Source organism: Ambystoma mexicanum, chromosome 2p, assembly GCF_040938575.1.
Source record: "Ambystoma mexicanum isolate Mex_15411 chromosome 2p, UKY_AmexF1_1, whole genome shotgun sequence".
NCBI lineage: Eukaryota > Metazoa > Chordata > Amphibia > Caudata > Ambystomatidae > Ambystoma > Ambystoma mexicanum.
The window spans coordinates 51365226-51383421 of record NC_090923.1 but is presented as its reverse complement, the minus strand read 5'-3'; the positions used below and the strand labels follow the sequence as shown (position 1 = coordinate 51383421).

The 18196-nt window shown below is 43.4% G+C and overlaps 1 pseudogene; it reads right to left on the bottom strand.

The window, feature by feature from the left end:
• Positions 1 to 3872: 3872 nt before the first annotated feature.
• LOC138566190 (U2 snRNP-associated SURP motif-containing protein pseudogene) lies at positions 3873 to 9916 on the bottom strand (annotated as a pseudogene).
• Positions 9917 to 18196: the final 8280 nt, after the last annotated feature.

Below are 18196 nucleotides of genomic sequence, written 5' to 3'. Positions count from 1 at the left end.
CACGACTAGATTAGGAGCTCCATACAATAACTGTCTGGGAATCCGTATAGACAGTGCAGTAGTAATGAGAAGACATGTAAAGCATGAATTGTCAAACATACTGGATGCAAAGTTATAGTTCTATCTGACCTGGAAGTTAGATTAGTTACCTACTGTGTATTAGCATCTCATTCTGCAGGAGCAATTGCGAGAAAGGCGGCAGCGAGATGTAAACTTTGTGGCAGGAAGCGAGAAAAAATCCAATAACAGTTGTAGTGGCAAAGTAGTGAAGTAGCAGCAAACTTGGGTAGAGAATAAAAGAGGTAGTAGCAACAAAGAAAAGCCAGGAATCAAAATGGAAAGCAATTTTCGGAGCATAAAACGGGAAGAATGAAAAGCAACATGGCAAGAGATAAGAGTACAAGACAGAACAGCAATGGAAACGGGTTCGACAAATGGCATTTTTAGGTGCATGCCAGTTTGGCAATATCAAAAAGTCCTGCCATTTACAGGCACTCCATTCAGGAGAATGGACTTGAACAACCCCTGGATCACGATGAGTAACTCCTGGACAGATCGAAATCCTGAAAGCCAGGAGCTACTTCCGGCACCTGCTTATGAAATATACAGCCATCATGTTCTTCCAAGAGTACACTTAATAGTTTACCATTCTACTTGTATCCAGATTATAGTACACAATTACTGTATCCCTTAATATAAATATTACAGTTGCTTATGACAGGTTTATCTAAACCAGCAAAACTATACACGTTGTTTTAGGGCATGAGGGATAGGTGTGGGTTCTTTTTAATGTACGAGGGCTAGGGGAGAATTTTAAGTGGGCAAAGTGTCACAGGATGTTTTAGATATAAATGTTTGTCTGTCTTTTTCAAATTGAAAACATTTTTCACAAAAACTATTGTAAAGGGAAAAAAAGAGATGCTGTGCAATATGTTAGTAGATCAGTTTAGATTCATGGATATTGAAACTGGACCAGCCTTTCTAAAGAGGTATAGGGACAGCTCGCATTGCTTTCTAGAACTAGGAAGTACTAGATTCCTAATGGCATAGGAAATGTACAGAGACCAGGTTAAAAAACTAGAACAAGCTCCACAGCTCACCAATGGTATTTGACAACATGTCATGTTTGTATAATATCTTACTGAAGTCTGCCTACACCTGTATAGAAAACACATTGATCTGCGAGACGACAATTGAAAGCAAAGACCTACAAACATGCACATCGAAACTCAGTCTCGAAAACAGTGTGCTTAAAGATATAGGCATATTGCATTTAAATACAAAAATAAATGGTCTCATTGTTTGTGCTATTTTCCAAAACAGACATGTGGGTTGCAGTTGTAAATAGGAGTAACAGGCATCTGCTAAACATGCAATGAAAATGAAACTGTCAACATCAAGTGCAATCCTTCAACAACAAAAATCAAATAAGCATCATCCAATCTTTAAAGTACCGCTTGTAATCATACCCATTTCATAACAGGCGAACAGACCCACAATACTACTCTAAACAAATAACTCAAGACCACCCAATCAAAACAGGACAACACTGGCTATGAAGACTGATGAAAAATGCCAACAGCTACATTTGTAAATTAAATATGGATATATGAAACGTACTCCTCTCGGTGATGAGTTTCACATTTTGTTTAAAGGAGTGGTACTGTGCTTCATTTTCTTTTCCAAACAGAGTCAAAATCAGCAATGGCTTTGCAAATCGCTATAGACTAAATGTACCATCCCAATTTCCGACCTCAATGAGCCCTTAAATGCACTCTGGTCGGGCTCTATGAGCAACCCTTTTCGAATGTAACGTTGCCATTGGGCAGCAATTGTTAAAAACTAACAAGGAACAGGCTGATGACTGGAATTCTGACAGAGTTCAGCTGAAGCTACTTCCTGTCTGAAAGTAAACATGTCGACCATGTCTCCCTTCACTAATCATATAACTGAATGTGAAATATCCACCTGCTTCGATCTCACACCATCTCTCGCCAGAGATTTCCAATGTCTACTTTATCAATTTAGTGCAATAATGCACAGGCACCTGTGTTGGTTACGGTCAAACAAACTCCAGCATTCTTCACGCAGAGTCCAGTTTGGCAAGACCCGCCCAATGAGTTCGCACGTTCATGTCTTTAAATATTCGTTACTAATGTATCCTGCTATACGTAGGATTAATTTTCCTGATGATAACAAAATGGAACATATGTGCCTGTTGAAGAGTGTGCACACACTAGATTACATGTTTGAAACCGGAGCAACTCGTGCATTCACCCTTCCAAGGTGGATAACATGAAGACCACTGGGTTTAATAATTAGAAATTATTTACCGTCTTAGCGTCAGGAGTCTAGCTTTTGCCTTTTTCATTCTGGCATTGATTGTTTGCTTTTAGATGCAAGGATACATTTTCTTGACAAGAAAAAAGGCCACTGGGTTACTGTACAGAAGACAGATTTCCTGATGGTAAAAAACAAATTAAGACCCTCCAATTTTGGGTTTTCCTGAAAGTCAGAGCCCTCCACACATTTTATGCTGCGACATTCATGCTGGGGTAAACAAAATATTGGGTCCGCCCAACCAAAATGAAAGACCTACTAATATTTTTCACATTAAGGCAGCCGAAAGGCTCACTTTTTAAAATGCATTTAATTTTAAATAGAACCGTAACTCCCCCTCACGAGATTTCTTCACCCTTCTAAGGGGCAGTGTTCCACCATTTGAAGTGCCCTTCTCTGGCAAAACCAAGAAAGGATTAGAAGCTCAGCTTTTCACCACATTTCCAGGGGTAAAGCCAGCCAACATAGGCATCAGAAGAGTACACTGCATCAGACACATGCAGCAATAACATGGCCGTAGCACACAGTAAGGAAGCAAGGCAACAATGGCCTACTCTGAACAAGGTTCAGAAGCATCAAAGGCAGTCAAACTCTCATTGAACACACCCAACAAGAACCTTTGCTTTTAGGTCATAAGACAGAGCTCTCCTCTAACTTGGAGCTGATTGGAGGCTACTTGAGCATGGCCCCAAGTGCAGCGTTACTCTCCTTAAGCTCCAGTCACTCAGTAGAAGACATCTTTGGAAATAGTTTAGGGCTGCATAAAGCATTCTTTTTAGTGTACACTCCAGATCAAGATCTTACAGTAGCACCAACAATATATGTATGGGAGATGCTGACCAGTACAATGAAAAGTCAGGTTCCAAGCACTCCAGGCAACCATATATCCACCAATACAGTGCATTATGCAAGAGGAAGTGATTGTATGTTGGCGTAAAAAATTACACAAAACATTGAGAAACTTCAAAAGTATTAGACCCTCTTCTGACATTGTTCCCGACACACATGCCTACGTATATCACAATTCAATCCACCCCAGCAGTCATCAAATATGAATATGTGCAATTGGAGCACAGGGGAGACTGGTAAGCTGATGAACGAGTGAACTACACAGCCGTCCTGGTCCTAGCCTTAAACCCCTCCAATTAGACACAGATTTACTTTAGGAATTGCGGGGGCAACATTAGGCACAGGAAATTACTCATTAATAGAAGGCAGAAGACATTGGAAAGCCAATGGGCGTCTTCCCCCTACCTTGCTTTATGGTCACCAAGGACTCTTTACGGAAAGAGAAACAGAGAAAACTAAGAAAGCAGGGGAGCCTTCTACTGGCATCGTGTTAAACGAGATACCATTTCCGATGCATTTTTGTCCAGGTACAAAAAGGATACGTTCCATTCAATCAGATTTTTTAAAGAAATGTATTCTCTACTATTGTTAATCAAATGTGAACTGCCAAGTTAAGCAGAATTTTTTTGGCAAACTGACAGTTATAGAAAGTAAATAGTGCAACAAGTGGATATGCAAGTGAATCAAATAAGAACTCGTTTATATATCAGTAAATGCGGGCACATTAATTATAGTTCATATAGATGAACCTTTACATGTACATATGCATGGTTCATAAACATTTTAAGACTAACCCTTGGTTACACTTAGCCATTTCAATGCCAGACTGCCCATTGGACAGAACATTGGGACCAGTTATCCTCTTCGGGTCAGCAGAGCACATTATCCACTTCACAAGGGTAGCTGCAAGTCTTTATTAAGGCTCCCTAAGGATTTTTCATTGTTCAGTTGGTCAACAAGTACTGCATGCCCACATCATGGGATATGCCCCCCCCACACAAAAAAGTGGCATGATGAGACACCTCCCAAAACACTGAAGCACACAGAGGCAGGAGATGGCTGTTTAGTGCATCAGCATACAGAAATGAGACAAACTCTAAAATTAATACCAGGTCTTAATTTGACCTAGGAAGGGGGGCGGGAAGGGACGATTGCAATTCTCAATACCCAACCGTGGTTCCTCGGCTACTCTCAACAAACATTACCTGCTAGAAGTATATATGAAAACAACAAAAAATAGCTATTTGACCAACAAAGGACCCTGAAGGTCTATTCTTAGCATGACATTGCTATGTGCCAGTTGGACTGTGGCAGGGTAGCCTGCAGAAATGTGTTGGTGGGTACGTGGATTTTGGGAAGCCGGTGCATGGCGGAGGGTGCCTGCGGTAAAAGAACGGCCGTGGCAGGAGCCCGCACATGGAGAGAGGCTTGTGACAGGAGGGTCCTGAGACGCTAGACGATGCACTGTTTTAAAATGTCACTAGGCTAGTTTCAGATGGACTATCTTCACAATACAACCGCACGGAAGTATCAAAGCTGGAGGTAAAACACAATTTTTTACACCGTCAGTAGCTTGATTATTGTGTTCATCTAAAATGTATGTATTCATTTGTAAATATATCACCTCACCTGTATGAGATAATGTAATCTCACTGAACAAGCTTGAACATCGGGTACCCTATAGACATGCTTCATGAAATCACTACCCAACACACAATTTAGCCACATTCTGTTGAACCCAGCACACCTTTATACAGGAAAGCCCGAATTGATGACCTGAAAGAGAAAAGTAATGGGGAGAGCTTTTCACACTACACTTTTTTTTTTACAATCTATTTGGAACAAAACGTGGCATTTTAGGCATGGTATACATCCTTGATTAGCTTCCTATGCCTCTAAAAATACACCCTGGTGTGCTGGTACCCGACTCCCACTGTCCTAGCAAAATGTTCCTACTTTGAGATTTGGAAATCTTGGAGTTCATATTGGAGGGGATGGGGGAATTGTTAAGACAGATACGATAGAATAAATGGATGATGGGAATACCAGGACTATGCATTTTTGCATTGCATTCATAAATAGGCAAAAGAAACCACATAGAAAAATAAAAAAAAGACACCAAAAAACACCACTCAATTTTGAAGCAGCAAGTATCAGATACGCATTGACAAAAAGCTGGACAGTTCAAACCCATATTTTGCACAGCCTGCTACATCCTACTCATTCACATAGTACAGAACGCTAGACTTCAATTATGTGGGTAAGAAACTCCCATATAGCATTCAGTTGAAACAGCAATCAAATTAAAAGGACCACCTAACAGATTCCACCAGGTTCCACTGTCAGTAACAATTCAAACGACAGTCATCTTGGAATTTAAGTCACTTGCAATGCAGTTAGTACCTCCAACACAAATCAAGATGGATGCTTCTTTAAAATAAAAACATCAAATGGAATTCCTAAAATCTTTGTGTAACTTGTTGAAAATAGCTTTAGAATCTTAAGGTACATAAAAACTATTAACTATGTTCACATTTTCTTTAATTACTTTTACTGGACCTTTTTAAAAAGGAGCTCTACCATTATAAACAAGAACAAATGAATACTGTTCAACCTTTGATCCCGACAACACCCCCATCCGACACATCATTCTTAGATTACAAAGGAGGAAGAAGCGTTGCATCACGATGAGAGTCAACGTTACAAATTTAGTAATTAACGGAATGTAATAGGGTTATATGAAGTCAACTGAATGTGCAGTGGGCGGGTAGTCAGAAGTTGAGATAGATTTGTGGGTGGTGTGGCCTTTCTGACTTGGTATATAGAAAAAGTATTTTACATGTTCTCTGATCCGTCTGCAAAGACTAAATGCATCTCTAGGCCACTTTTTAGCATCTGTTATGCTATGGCACATTTTGAAACAAAATATTACTGCTGTCAGATCAGTTCTGTATTTCTTGTGAGTCTTTTAATATAAATGGGTATAGTTGCACAAAGAATGAAATTATGTTTTCTACAACAAAAGTGGTCTATACGACTTGGTGCCTCCTAGAAGGATTAAAGCAATAAGCTGCATATATCCATAACAAGAACTCTACGATGCCGCAACAATGTATACTATACCAGTGTGCACACCATCTTGACAATCAGCTATCTGGACATAACCTATACACTGTATGTTGATCCTGCAAACCGTGGACACCACAGTATTACTAAATTCGATTTCTGTTTCACAACAGTTCTATAGTTTGGCAAGTGGCACCTGCACAGCCTCTAGAGATGGTCACCCCATACAGTGTGCTGTACATAAGTGCAGTCCATCAATTCGGTATTTATCAATGAACATGTTAATAAAGTATTTTAAAACAAAATTGTAAATAGTTTTGAATTACATGGGGCACATAAGAGCTATCGAATCAAGTCAAATTTGTCTACAGTGTTTTTAAACAGCCTATTTTGGAGGAGGTGCTAGGGTCACAAACAAGAACAAATGTCAATAACCTGAGCCCATCATGTCTCTTTTCGGTCTCGTTATGCTACGATACACTTTAAAAGAAAACATTAAGCATCTGTAATAAGATCTCACAAAATGTTTCCACGAAGGTCATTCCACCATACAAAACAATGTAAATGGTCAATATTATTACCATGACGATCTACAGATGTAGAATATTTACTGACAAGTATGGAAGAGCATTCACAAAAAACTGTCAGGAATGCCTTTTTGGGGTTGATTTTTAATGGACTGTTCAGGTACAAAAAAAAAAGAAAACATTTCCAGTAAGAGACAGCTTCATTTAAAAAAAGATGTGCCTTGTGTCAGTGTTTGCTTTTCTTCGACTTCTTGTGAGGTCTATATGGAGATCTTGATGGTGATCTGGACTTTTTAGGGGACCTGGATTTTTTAGGGGTTCGGGATCGTGACCTTCGTGATCTCTTGGGTGTTCTGGAACAGGATGGTGATCTGTTAAGTTTTTTACTGGAATCTCTTGGGGAGTCTTTGTGAGAGGACCTTGAACGGGAACTCTCTTGGTGGGATCGTTCAGAGCGCTCCGATTTTGGTGAGGGCGATTTTGCTCGTCTTCCACTCGTGCTACGAGAAGGACTAGGCGATGGACTGTGCCGTCTTTTCTTTTCTTTCCTCGTTGGAGTGGCGTCATCCTTTTCCTTCTTTTCTTTGACCTTGGCTTCTAATTTCTCCTTCTGATCCCTTTCTTTTTCCAACTCTTTCTCTCTCTGAAGAAGCTTGTCCCTGTAGTGCTCAACCTGTTCCATTATGCTTTGACCAGATTTCTTAGGCCTCTTTCCAGATTCTAACTCATCCTGAAACTTTATCACTTTCAGCTCAATTTCCCGAAGCTTGGCCCGCTTTTCTTCAATCATTTCTGTAAATTTGATGTAGGATTTAGTTTCATTAACGTCTTCTTTGACTGGATTAGAATAGTAACTCTCATCAGACTTTGAACTCTGAGAATCATCATCATCTTCATGTTCTTCTTTTGGGATAGCATTTTCTTCTTCTGATTCCTCTTGCTGGTCAAAGAGTTCCCACTTTGACGTTGTAACTGCTTGCGATTCCAATTCGGTCTCATCAACTGCCTCCCACTTTGATGGCGCAACTTTAAACATAGACTCATTCTTTTTGGGTTCCTCAGGAATATCCAATGGCACACCATCCAGATCATCATCAAGAATCTTAATTGGAACTCCGTCAATGTCATCAATAGGGATACCATCGACGTCGTCCAATGGTTCACCATCCAGTTCTTCCTCAATAGGAGCACCATCTAGATCATCAGGAATATCCTCGGGTTCTTTACCATCCACATTTGCAAGGCCCAAAAAAACATTCTGCAATTTTATCAAGAAAGGGTCGGGATAAATGGTCCAGTCTTCCCATGCTCTAAAACAAGCCAACACTCGTTGCTTAAAGTTTTCAGATTGCAAATGGCCTGGTATGGCTCGGTAGGCAGTGTGGAGGTCTGTAAATATCTGAAATAGTTTTGCTTCAAAAAATCTCCTAAAATACGAAGCATTGGCAACTTTAGCAGACGAGTTGTATAGTACATCCGAGACCAAATATAGTCTGGCAATCTTTTTAGGAAGTGGAGTCTTAAGGATGGACAGAGATTCAGAGATGCAATCGACAATTTCTTCAGCAGCTTCTGCATGATTAAGACAAAAAACCATAGCTTCACCAATATCCTTTTTTCGTGGTGCTAGCCCTCTCAAGATTTCCTCCAGTTTATCCCTCTGGTCTTCCCTGAGGGCACCCTTTTTGATAGGCTCTTCAACAAAGGTCTCAGCCTCCTTCTCTTCCGATGGACCACGGAGATATGGATTTAAAGGCGGTGGCCTCCACAATGAGCCATTCTTGAACATGCGAAAATCATCAGTCCGCCATTTAGTTGCAGTATCGCCCTGGAGGATTGTGAACAGTTTCCACCTATAATACACATGCGCTGGGGTTTGGTTCTCAAATAAAAAACCAAACATGGGATTGTTGAGCTCTCGGTTCATAATCATTGCTTCAAACATGGGCCCTTCACGCACCACAAACTCGATCATTCGGTGGATGAGAGCCAGTAAATTCCGCTTTGTTGGGATGACCACTTTGACAATGGCCTGCGAAAGGGATTTCTCAAAATCTTCCTTATTTTTGGGTGGTGGTAGCAACGGAGCACTGGGATTCTTTAACCTCTCCCTGGGCTGGGCATTGAAAGGCAATCCTGAGGGCGGAGGTGGCAGCGTATGTTCCATCATTGAAGGCGGAATGTAGTACGGATGCGGTGGGATATGTATAGCTTTCCCCCAACCAAGTTTCATCTCGAAGTTCTGTACTAACTTCCCATTTAAGTTCTTCAGGGCTCTTTCCGCATCTTTTCTGTTCATGAATGCAACAAAGCCGCAATGTCTGTCCCTTGCCCTTTCTTGATCTGTACGCGGCCACATAATCTTGACACTGGCCAATGGCCCATACCGTCCAAATTCTTGGCATAGCATCTTTTCGTTCATCTGCGGGTTGATGTTCCCCAGGTAAAGGTTTGTTGTCGTTGAATCTACTGCATCATGAGAACCAGGTGCATAAATATCAAGTAGCCCCGCTGACTTATTTTTTCTGGAAGGGCGCTGTCCATCGGCCTCAGACGGCGGTGGCTCAAAACGACTTGCCCGGCCCTTGGTTTTCCACCTCTCATCACGCTCTTCTTGAATCTGCTTGAGTTCTTCTTTGAAGAGCTCCAGGTTGCTTTTTTCTTTTTCTTTCTCCCCTTTCTTCAGGGGTGGCTTTTTGATCCCAACCATCACCACTGAAGGGGGTTTGTCAAGAGTGGGTGGTGGGAGCTTTGACTCTGCAGGCCTAGAGGGAGGCATGTACAGCTTGCCTCGCTTTTCATCCGCCTCTTCCTCCTCCTTGTCTGCATTTACTATGCCACCTCTAACGAAGGTCTTCACTTTGCTGCCGTCCCCCCCTTCAAAGGCGGCCAGAAACTCCTCGTAGATCTCAGCGGCCGCCTCCTCGTCTTCTTTTCGCTTCAGCTCCTCCTGCTCCTTCTTGCTCAGAGTCCTCTTGGCGGTGCTCATTTTGCTGGAAAGGTCGGGCTTGCTCTCCAGTACGGCCCCCTTTGCGCCCTCCCGGCCGGAGCCGCCGCCGCGTCTGCCGTCCGCCATTTTCATTCAGTTGGAGAGAATCGAGCACCGATTCAGCGATCGTAGTGTCAAGTTCCCATCCGAGAAAAGGACCTTAGCAACGCTGCGCTCGCTCGTCATCACGTGGGTGGCACGTACATGCGGGTCTGGGAAGTCAGCTGACTCAGGTTTCGCACGTCATCAGCGTGATGTCGTTGCACGGCTTGGCAGGAGCGGGAAGGCTGGTGCAGCCTCGTGGCCAGGAGGGGAAGGTAGGAGCTTAGCACAGAATCAGGGCTGAGCTGATGAACACCCTTATTCCTCCAGTGACAATCGAATTTGATCTACAGTAAAGTCTGATTGGGGTACTTTGCAACAAAAAAACCCAGCTTTGAGTATTCATCTAAGCAGAGGGCAGGATGCGATTTCCCAGCCCAGAGGGGTTATTTTGAGATGTGTCCTGTACAGCAGGAGTGTGGGGGTGGTTGTTATTTTATTTGTGCTGTGCAGAGAGGGACATGTTTTGGCATAGATTTTGCTATAATATGAAATGGGTCCGCTAAATGAGACCACGCAATAAAGCACAGGGACAAGCGTATAACGATTAGAGGTGGCCGAGCTGACCCAGGCCCAAATGGGGGCTACCAGCAACCCTCATTTCGGACCGGTACCGCCGGATGCCGCAGGCCTGCTACGTGTCCCACCATGGCTGCCCAACAGTTTCCACACAATCAGCGAGAAAAAAACAAAAAACAGATCAGCCTACGCTGCGTGCTGGAGGTGCCACACACCACTCTCTGATCCATGATTTCCTGTCCTGCCCCCCACGATAACACAATTGGCTGTTGGAAGAACAGGGAGTCTCTTGGTGCAGGAGGCAGGCGTGCAGCAGGACGGCAGCAACACATTAAGGTAGGTCCCACTCCCTCTTCCTCTTTTGGTCATTTATTTCCATTTTGCTGGCGCTGCGCAGGCATAATGTTAATAAAAAGCCAAAATATAAAGAGAATAAAAAATCTGGCCCTGCGGGCACAAGGGCCGCGTTTATTTGTTTTCATAGTTGGGAATTTCTATCCATTTCGACCGCGCTGTGTGGGCAAAATGGGAAGAAATATCCAAAAAGGAAAAGAAAATAAACACGGTTCTGGTCTCTTGTCGGCACCCGAGCCGGCATCAGGGGTAAATGTGCTTTTTCCCTTCATTTTGGGGAAACATTTACCATTTTGCCTGCGCATCGCTGGCAAAATGGGAAGAAATGCCCCAATAGGAAAAAAAAAATCTGGCCCCAATGCCGGCTCGGGTGCCAAAAGGGCACCAGGGGCGCATTTATTTGTTTTCATATTTGTGCATTTGTTTGCATTTTTACCACAATGCGTGGCCAAAATGGAAAGAAATGTCCAAATATGAAAAGAAAATTTAAAAATAATAAAAAAAAATAAAAGCGGACCTGGTGCCTTGTCGGCACCCAAGCCGCCATCAGGGGCAGATTTTTTTTCTTTTCATATTTGAACATTTCCTCAATCCATCTTGTGGGTTTGCGATGAGTTCTTTTTGACGAGCACTTGGGGTACAGTCTTCTCTTTCACTGTTGTTGGTATCTATGTGCCCATCCATGACATCAGATCAGCTGTCTGACGAGCTCTCTGAGATGGCAGGTTCTTAGATTTTCTCATGTTTCCTTTCCCATCTTTTTGAAAAAACAAATATTTTCTGGTGATGTGGACGCCAGGGCTCGCTGCTGTTAACATGGATCCCTTGATGTGTGTCACTGTCAGAGGTTCGGGATTGAACGCAGGCGTTTCCTTGGATCCTTGCGCTTGCTGCACTAATACCTGGTCTCCTATTTGTATCTCTAGTTCTCTGGCCTTCCTTTATGATTCTGCCGAACATAAGTTCTTGGGGGCACACTCCAGTGAAACAGTGTGGCGTGTTATGAAGAGGGTACAAATGGCTTGCACGTATGACCGTTTTGTACTGGAGCATACTTGAAGAGTCCTTTTCAAGTTGGCCATAGACCTTTTTGACAGTGCCATTCGCTTGTGGACACAGATGGGTGACTTTCCGATGATGAAAACCTAGTGTTCGGCAAACATCGCAAAATCGTGTCCACTGAAAGGTGGGCCATATTGTCAGACTTTACACTGGTTGGGATGCCATAGTCTGCAAATGTTTTGTCCAACGGTAGGATGACAGCATGGGCTGCTGTTGAGTGTATTAAGTTTACTCCCGGGAATTTTGACATCTCGTCCATGATGACCAGAACATGTTTTCCATTTGGTAAAGGCCCGAACATGTCCACTGCTACTTCACCCCATATTTGTAATGTCATTTTCAGTGGTTCCGGGAACGTGCAAGGTGCTACTGCTTTACATGTGACTTAGTTTGCAAGAACCTTCTCATTTTTTGTGTCCATTTGTGGAAACCACACCTTTGTTCGGAGTTGGGGGCACAATTCCCCTGTGTTCAGTGTGAGCCATGCTGTTTATCCTGTCCTGCAGTGTCTCAGGAATTACAATTCGATTTTCTTTCAACAATAGGCCTTGCGGCGAGATGGACAATACATGTCTTAGCAGATGGAATGTTCTACGCAGTTTCTGTTCTGTTTCAGAAGTGGACCCTTCCTTATTGTTCGACTCGTGCCATCTCCCCGAGGACACTTTGGCCTTTACATGCATGAGCACTGGATCCTGGTGCATGTTACTGAGAATTTCAGTAATGGTCAAGGATTTGTGGAGGGATTTACTTACAATATAGTTGATGTATTGGTCTGCCTTGGTGGATTACATTTCCTCTCTTGCGGGCAGCTGGTACATGGACAAGAAGTCAGTCGAGTTGTTGTCCTTCCCGGGCCGATGGATTATTGTGAACGAGTATTCCTGTAGCTGTTGTCCCCAGCGGGCAATGCAAGGAGGCATCTTGGCGTTTGATTTGCCATAGATGGTTGTGAATGCCTGGTGGTCTGTGACAATGGTGAACTTCCGGCCATATAGAAATAGATGATAGAGCTTGCAGGCCCATACGACTGCCAGGCTTTTTTTCTGCATTTGGGAGTATGCACACTCTGCCGTAGACAGGCTACAGCTTGCGTATGCTACAATGCAATGGGAAGACGAAGAGGAACCCTGTCTGAATTGGCCTATGATGGCACCTAGGCCGACGGGACTTGTGTCCACGGTCAATTTCGTTTCCATGTTGGGGTTATAATAAACCATGCATGAGGGAGAGGAAATGCATGCTTTGATTTATTGGAACGCTTCTTTGCAGTTCCTTGACCATGTGAAATCTTGCCCTTTTCCTGGTATAAGACGTACCAGCGTGCTTATGGAGGCAAAGTCTTGTATATACCTCTTATATGAAGTGATGTCATTTGACCACACCCCGAAGTGACATCTCAAGAAGTGATGGATCATGACCTTTCACCCCTTGACAAAACAGGAAGTGGCATCCTATAGCATTGTTCCTAAGCACATTACGAAAAATATGGATACGATATCACTGTAATGTGATATACATTTCATACAAGAATGGATCACCATATGTATCGTTAATATCAGTGTGTATAGGCCCATTTGGCCAAATTACTGTGAATGCAAGCAGACCCCCAAAGCCAAATGATAATGATGTGTTATTATATAGCACTTCTGCTTAAGAACTTTATATAGAACAAATATACATCCAATATCACCTAACCTGTGTTGGTACTCATTTATCAACCTCAGAAGGATGAGTTGGCCTTGCAGGAGTTCGAATCTGCAACCTGCAGATCACACACTCATCGCAGCAGCGAGCGCTCAACCCACTGGGCTATCTTACCGCTATGGCTATCTTACCGGTTATAGTAAAATAAGCAATTACATGTCTGAATGTCCACAAAGTTAGAAGGAAAATTGCACTCTGTAGTGGATACCATTAAACTTTTACCTGTGATTTACCAGCAGGCCAGTTCATCTGCAGGTCTGGTACAAAGTGGCCACATGTCAAGCCTGCGTGGATCTACTTTTCAGGCTTTAGAGATTGGCAAAATACTTACCATTGGGAGGGTTCATAGCTATGTATTAAATTATTTAGAGTAGTTTAGGGAAAGCAGCGCACTCACACAGCCTCCCGCACTCCGGGCACTTGTTTATTCACACAAGCCAACATCCTGAACAGCATGCCAGAGAGATAGGAATGATAGACACATTACAACAAAACATTCATTGTGGCACAATGAAATCAAGGGTCAATTTATGTGCTATGGTCAAACATTTCTACACTGTACACAAGCTTTTAGGTGCAATGATTTTGTAACGCTCACCTGATTCCCACGGGGGCGTCGATCGGAACTGGACTGCTAAGGTCTCCACCAGCGTTATTCGTAGTGCAGAGACGGCTGACTGGACCGGCCTTCCTAGCTTCGTCTGCTTGATTCGTAAAAGTAGTTTCCTAAAAGCAGGAGTAGGGGAATTAGCCACCCAGTGGATGCAAGGAAACACTTGTTTAATTCGTTCCCTCTAAGCACCCCGATATTCCCCTTTTGTTGTCAAACCTTATTGTTTGTAATGATGAGCTCTCCATCCTGCACCGAGCGCAGGGGCGCATAGAATCCCAGTTGCTTCACTAGTTTGAAGATTTTGGGCGAGTTCCAGACGTGTTGGACTCCGTGGTAAATGGCAAAGAGCCTTAAGTATAATGTCTATAGAGTTCAATTGTCTGTTATTCACTTGTTTTTATCCCTTTGTATTGCAGCTTAATCCGAGAAGAGTTCACCTGAAGTGCTGCAGGTTGCGCGTGGGTAAGAGTCTGTATTACCCAGCGTTGTCCGGTAAAAGGGAAATAAATGTCTTTAACAAGTGTTCTTTCCTCCCAAGGTGTGGCGTTAAAGAGGTGGAACGCAGATAAAAGATGCCCAGGGGAGCGGTAACTCTGGTGAGTATAATATGGTTGCTTTATTTGTCTTTGTTAGCACCCGGCTCACCTTGTTCTCTTTGTCCCTTCCAGGTTCCACGGATGCAGTGATGAAATGATGGCTGCAGCGCTGAACCGTGGAGATGCAGACCGGTAAGTATGGCGCGGCGCACCTGCTAGCGATGCAATTTTATTTCCAACGTGTTTTTTCCAATTCTGGAGTGCAGCGAATTCGGGAACAGATGAAAATTAAAAGGTAAATTCTTGTTCTTATTTCTCTTTCTTCTAGGATGGTGTCCAGGTTCGAGGCGGGTGTGGCAGAGGACTGGATGCTGCAGGCACGGTGAGCGTCACGCTGCGGAAGTGCAGAATAACGCGAAGCATGGGCTGCTGTTCGGGCGTGGTTTATATAGCCTGCAAAGTAGTGCCAGGTAAGAAGTTCCCCAGAACCACACCAGAGTAAAAAATAGTCCCTGTAATAAAATAGTCCCTTCCAGACCTCACATGGGCTTTGATTCATTTGCAGCATGGTCTGCAGGAGATAGGTAAGGTCTATGAGCCTGGCGCCATAATATTATGGCCTGCTGCCTAAGGGGCCAGGACTGAACCCAGATAGCCCCCAGCCTGGGCTGCTGGGGTCTCAATAAATGTCTGGATGCCTGCTCCCTAGGCTGCTGGGCTGGGTCCGGATGCCCGGGGTAAGCATCATGTCAGCACTCCCCTCCAAGGCCCCTCCTAAAGTTGTGCTTCCCCCTGGCCCTGGTTTGTCTGGGAATTTCTTCACCAATCGAGGCGCATGAATGTGATCACTAGGCTCCCATGACCTTTCTTGTGGTCCGTAGCCCTTCCAGTCAATTAAATAAAAAAGCTTTGATTTAACCATCTTAGAGTCCAGGATGTTTTTAACTTCGAATTCAGGTTCCCCATCTATGAGGAGGGGGTCGGGTGATTCGGCTAATCTAGTCCCAGCTTGAACTGGTTTTAGAAGTGAGACAAAGACAGGGTGAATCCGCATGTTAGAGGGTAATTCCAATTTGACAGCCACTGGGTTGATAATGGCCTTGATGGTGTAAGGTCCCAAATATCGAGGATTAAAAGTTCGAGTTCCTTTCACAGGTATATGTTTTGTAGCCAACCAAACTTGATCCCCAATCTCGTATGGTGGAGTGTCACTTCTATGTTGATCAGCATTTTTCTTGTATTTTTCTTTTGCTAGTTTCAAATGTTTTGATGCCTCTTTAAAGGCTTGTGTAATAGTAGAGTGCAGGTGAGTTACTGCAGGCATTTCTAAGTGTTGAGGCGAGTCGAGTTCTGAGGTTCGAGGATGATGGCCAAAGATAGTATAAAAGGGGCTCTGTCCGGTTCCTGAATGTACTGAGTTATTGTATGCGTATTCAGCAATCCATAAAATATCCTTCCAGTTGCTTTCGGTTTGGTGTAGCATGCAACGTAGGTATTGTTCGAGAGTCTGGTTGGTCCTCTCCGTTTGACCATCAGTCTGGGGATGGTGACTGGTTGATAACCTTGCGTCGATTTGCGGCAATTGACAACATTTCTTCCAAAATTGCGAAATTAATTGACTACCTCAGTCAGAGACCAATATGGAAGGAAATCCATGGATTCGCACAATGTTTTCGAGAAATTCCTTGGCCAAAATTGAAGCGGAAGGTAATCCTTTTAAAGGAATAAAGTGGGCCATCTTGGAAAAAAGATCCACGATAACTAGAATGGTGTTGAATCCATTGCATGGAGGCAAATCGGTAATAAAGTCTAAGGACAAAGTGTGCCATGGTGTAGGCGGAATATCCAACGGTTGTAAAAGGGCCAGCTGGTTTTTTCTTCTGACCTTTGTTTTGGGCGCAGATACCACAAGACAGCACGAACGACTTTACGTCTTTTCGCCAGGTGGGCCACCAGAATTGTCTTTTAATTTTAGCCTCGGTTTTTGCGATACCAGGGTGTACTTCCATCACAGCATAATGATAATTGGAGATGACTAGTTCTTGTAGTTCCTTGTGAGGTAGAAATAAACGCCTTTGATAGTAAGGTAGATCATTGATGACAGAATAGTCTTGGCCTTTCTTTACCCAGTCCTGCAGGGCTGCTGGATCGAAAAGTTGTTGGATTTTGAAATTAATGTATTCTGAAGTCTGTAGCGTAGTTAATCCGAGGATTCTTTGTTCTGAAATTATAGGCACCGGTTCCGGGTTGGAATATGTTTCTCCCATTCCTATTCGGGATAATGCATCTGCCTTGCTGTTTTTACAAGCTGGTCGATAGGTGATCACGAAATCGAATTCGGCAAAGAATAATGCCCATCGAAGTTGATGCGACGATTGGGCATTGGCTTCTTTTTAAATACTGCAGATTCCGGTGATCTGTGATTACAGTAATGGTATGCCTGGCACCGAGAAGATAATGCCGCCAAGCCTTAAAGGCTGATTTGATGGCTAACAATTTTTTATCGGTGATCGCATAGTTCAACTCGGGTGCTGTGAACTTTCTAGACCAAAATGCTACTGGATGAAGTTGGTCGGTTTCTGGAACCTTCTGGGATAGGACAGCTCCCATGGCTAAACTGGATGCATCGGTTTCCACTATATATGGAAGTTCGGGGCGTGGATGCTTTAAGACAGGCGCAGATGTGAATTTCAATTTCAATTCTTGGAAGGCTCTTTCAGCCTCTTCAGTCCACAAGAAGCGTTTGTTCTTTCGCAAAAGTGCTGTGATGGGGTGTACCACATGTGAGAAGTCTGGAATAAATCTGCGGTAGAAATTAGCAAATCCAAGCATGCTTTGTACCCCTTTAACTGAATTGGGTGATGGCCACTTGAGAATTGCGTCCACCTTTCGAGAGTCCATTCGGACCCCTTTTGGAGTCAGGATGAATCCAAGGAATTCGACTTCTGTAGTATGAAAAACACATTTTTCCAATTTTGCACATAATTTATGCTGGCGTAGTTTCTCAAGGACTACACAAACATGCTTAACATGGTCTGATTCTGAGGAGGAGTACACTAGAATATCATCTATGTATACAACAACACAGACGTCAATGAGTTCACGAAGGACATCGTTCATAAAATACTGCAAGGCTGCTGGTGCATTGCACAACCCGAAGGGCATCACCTGATATTTGAATAACCCGTACTTGGTGCGAAAGGCAGTCTTCCATTCATCGCCCTTCTTTACACGTACCAGATGATATGCCCCTCGGAGATCTAACTTGGTATAGATGCAAGCGTCCTTTACTTGGTCTAGTAACTCAGGGATCAGAGGCAAGGGGTATCGGTTTTTTACCGTAATCTGATTTAACGCGTGGTAGTCTATACACGTTCTAAGGTCACCTTCCTTTTTAGGCACGAAGAATAAAGCTGAGGATGCCGGAGACTTGGATGGCCGAATGAAGCCATTAGCAAGGTATTGATCCAAGTATTGTCGTAGGTGAAGATTTTCGGGCTCAGTAAGGGCGTAGATCCTACTGCAAGGAGGT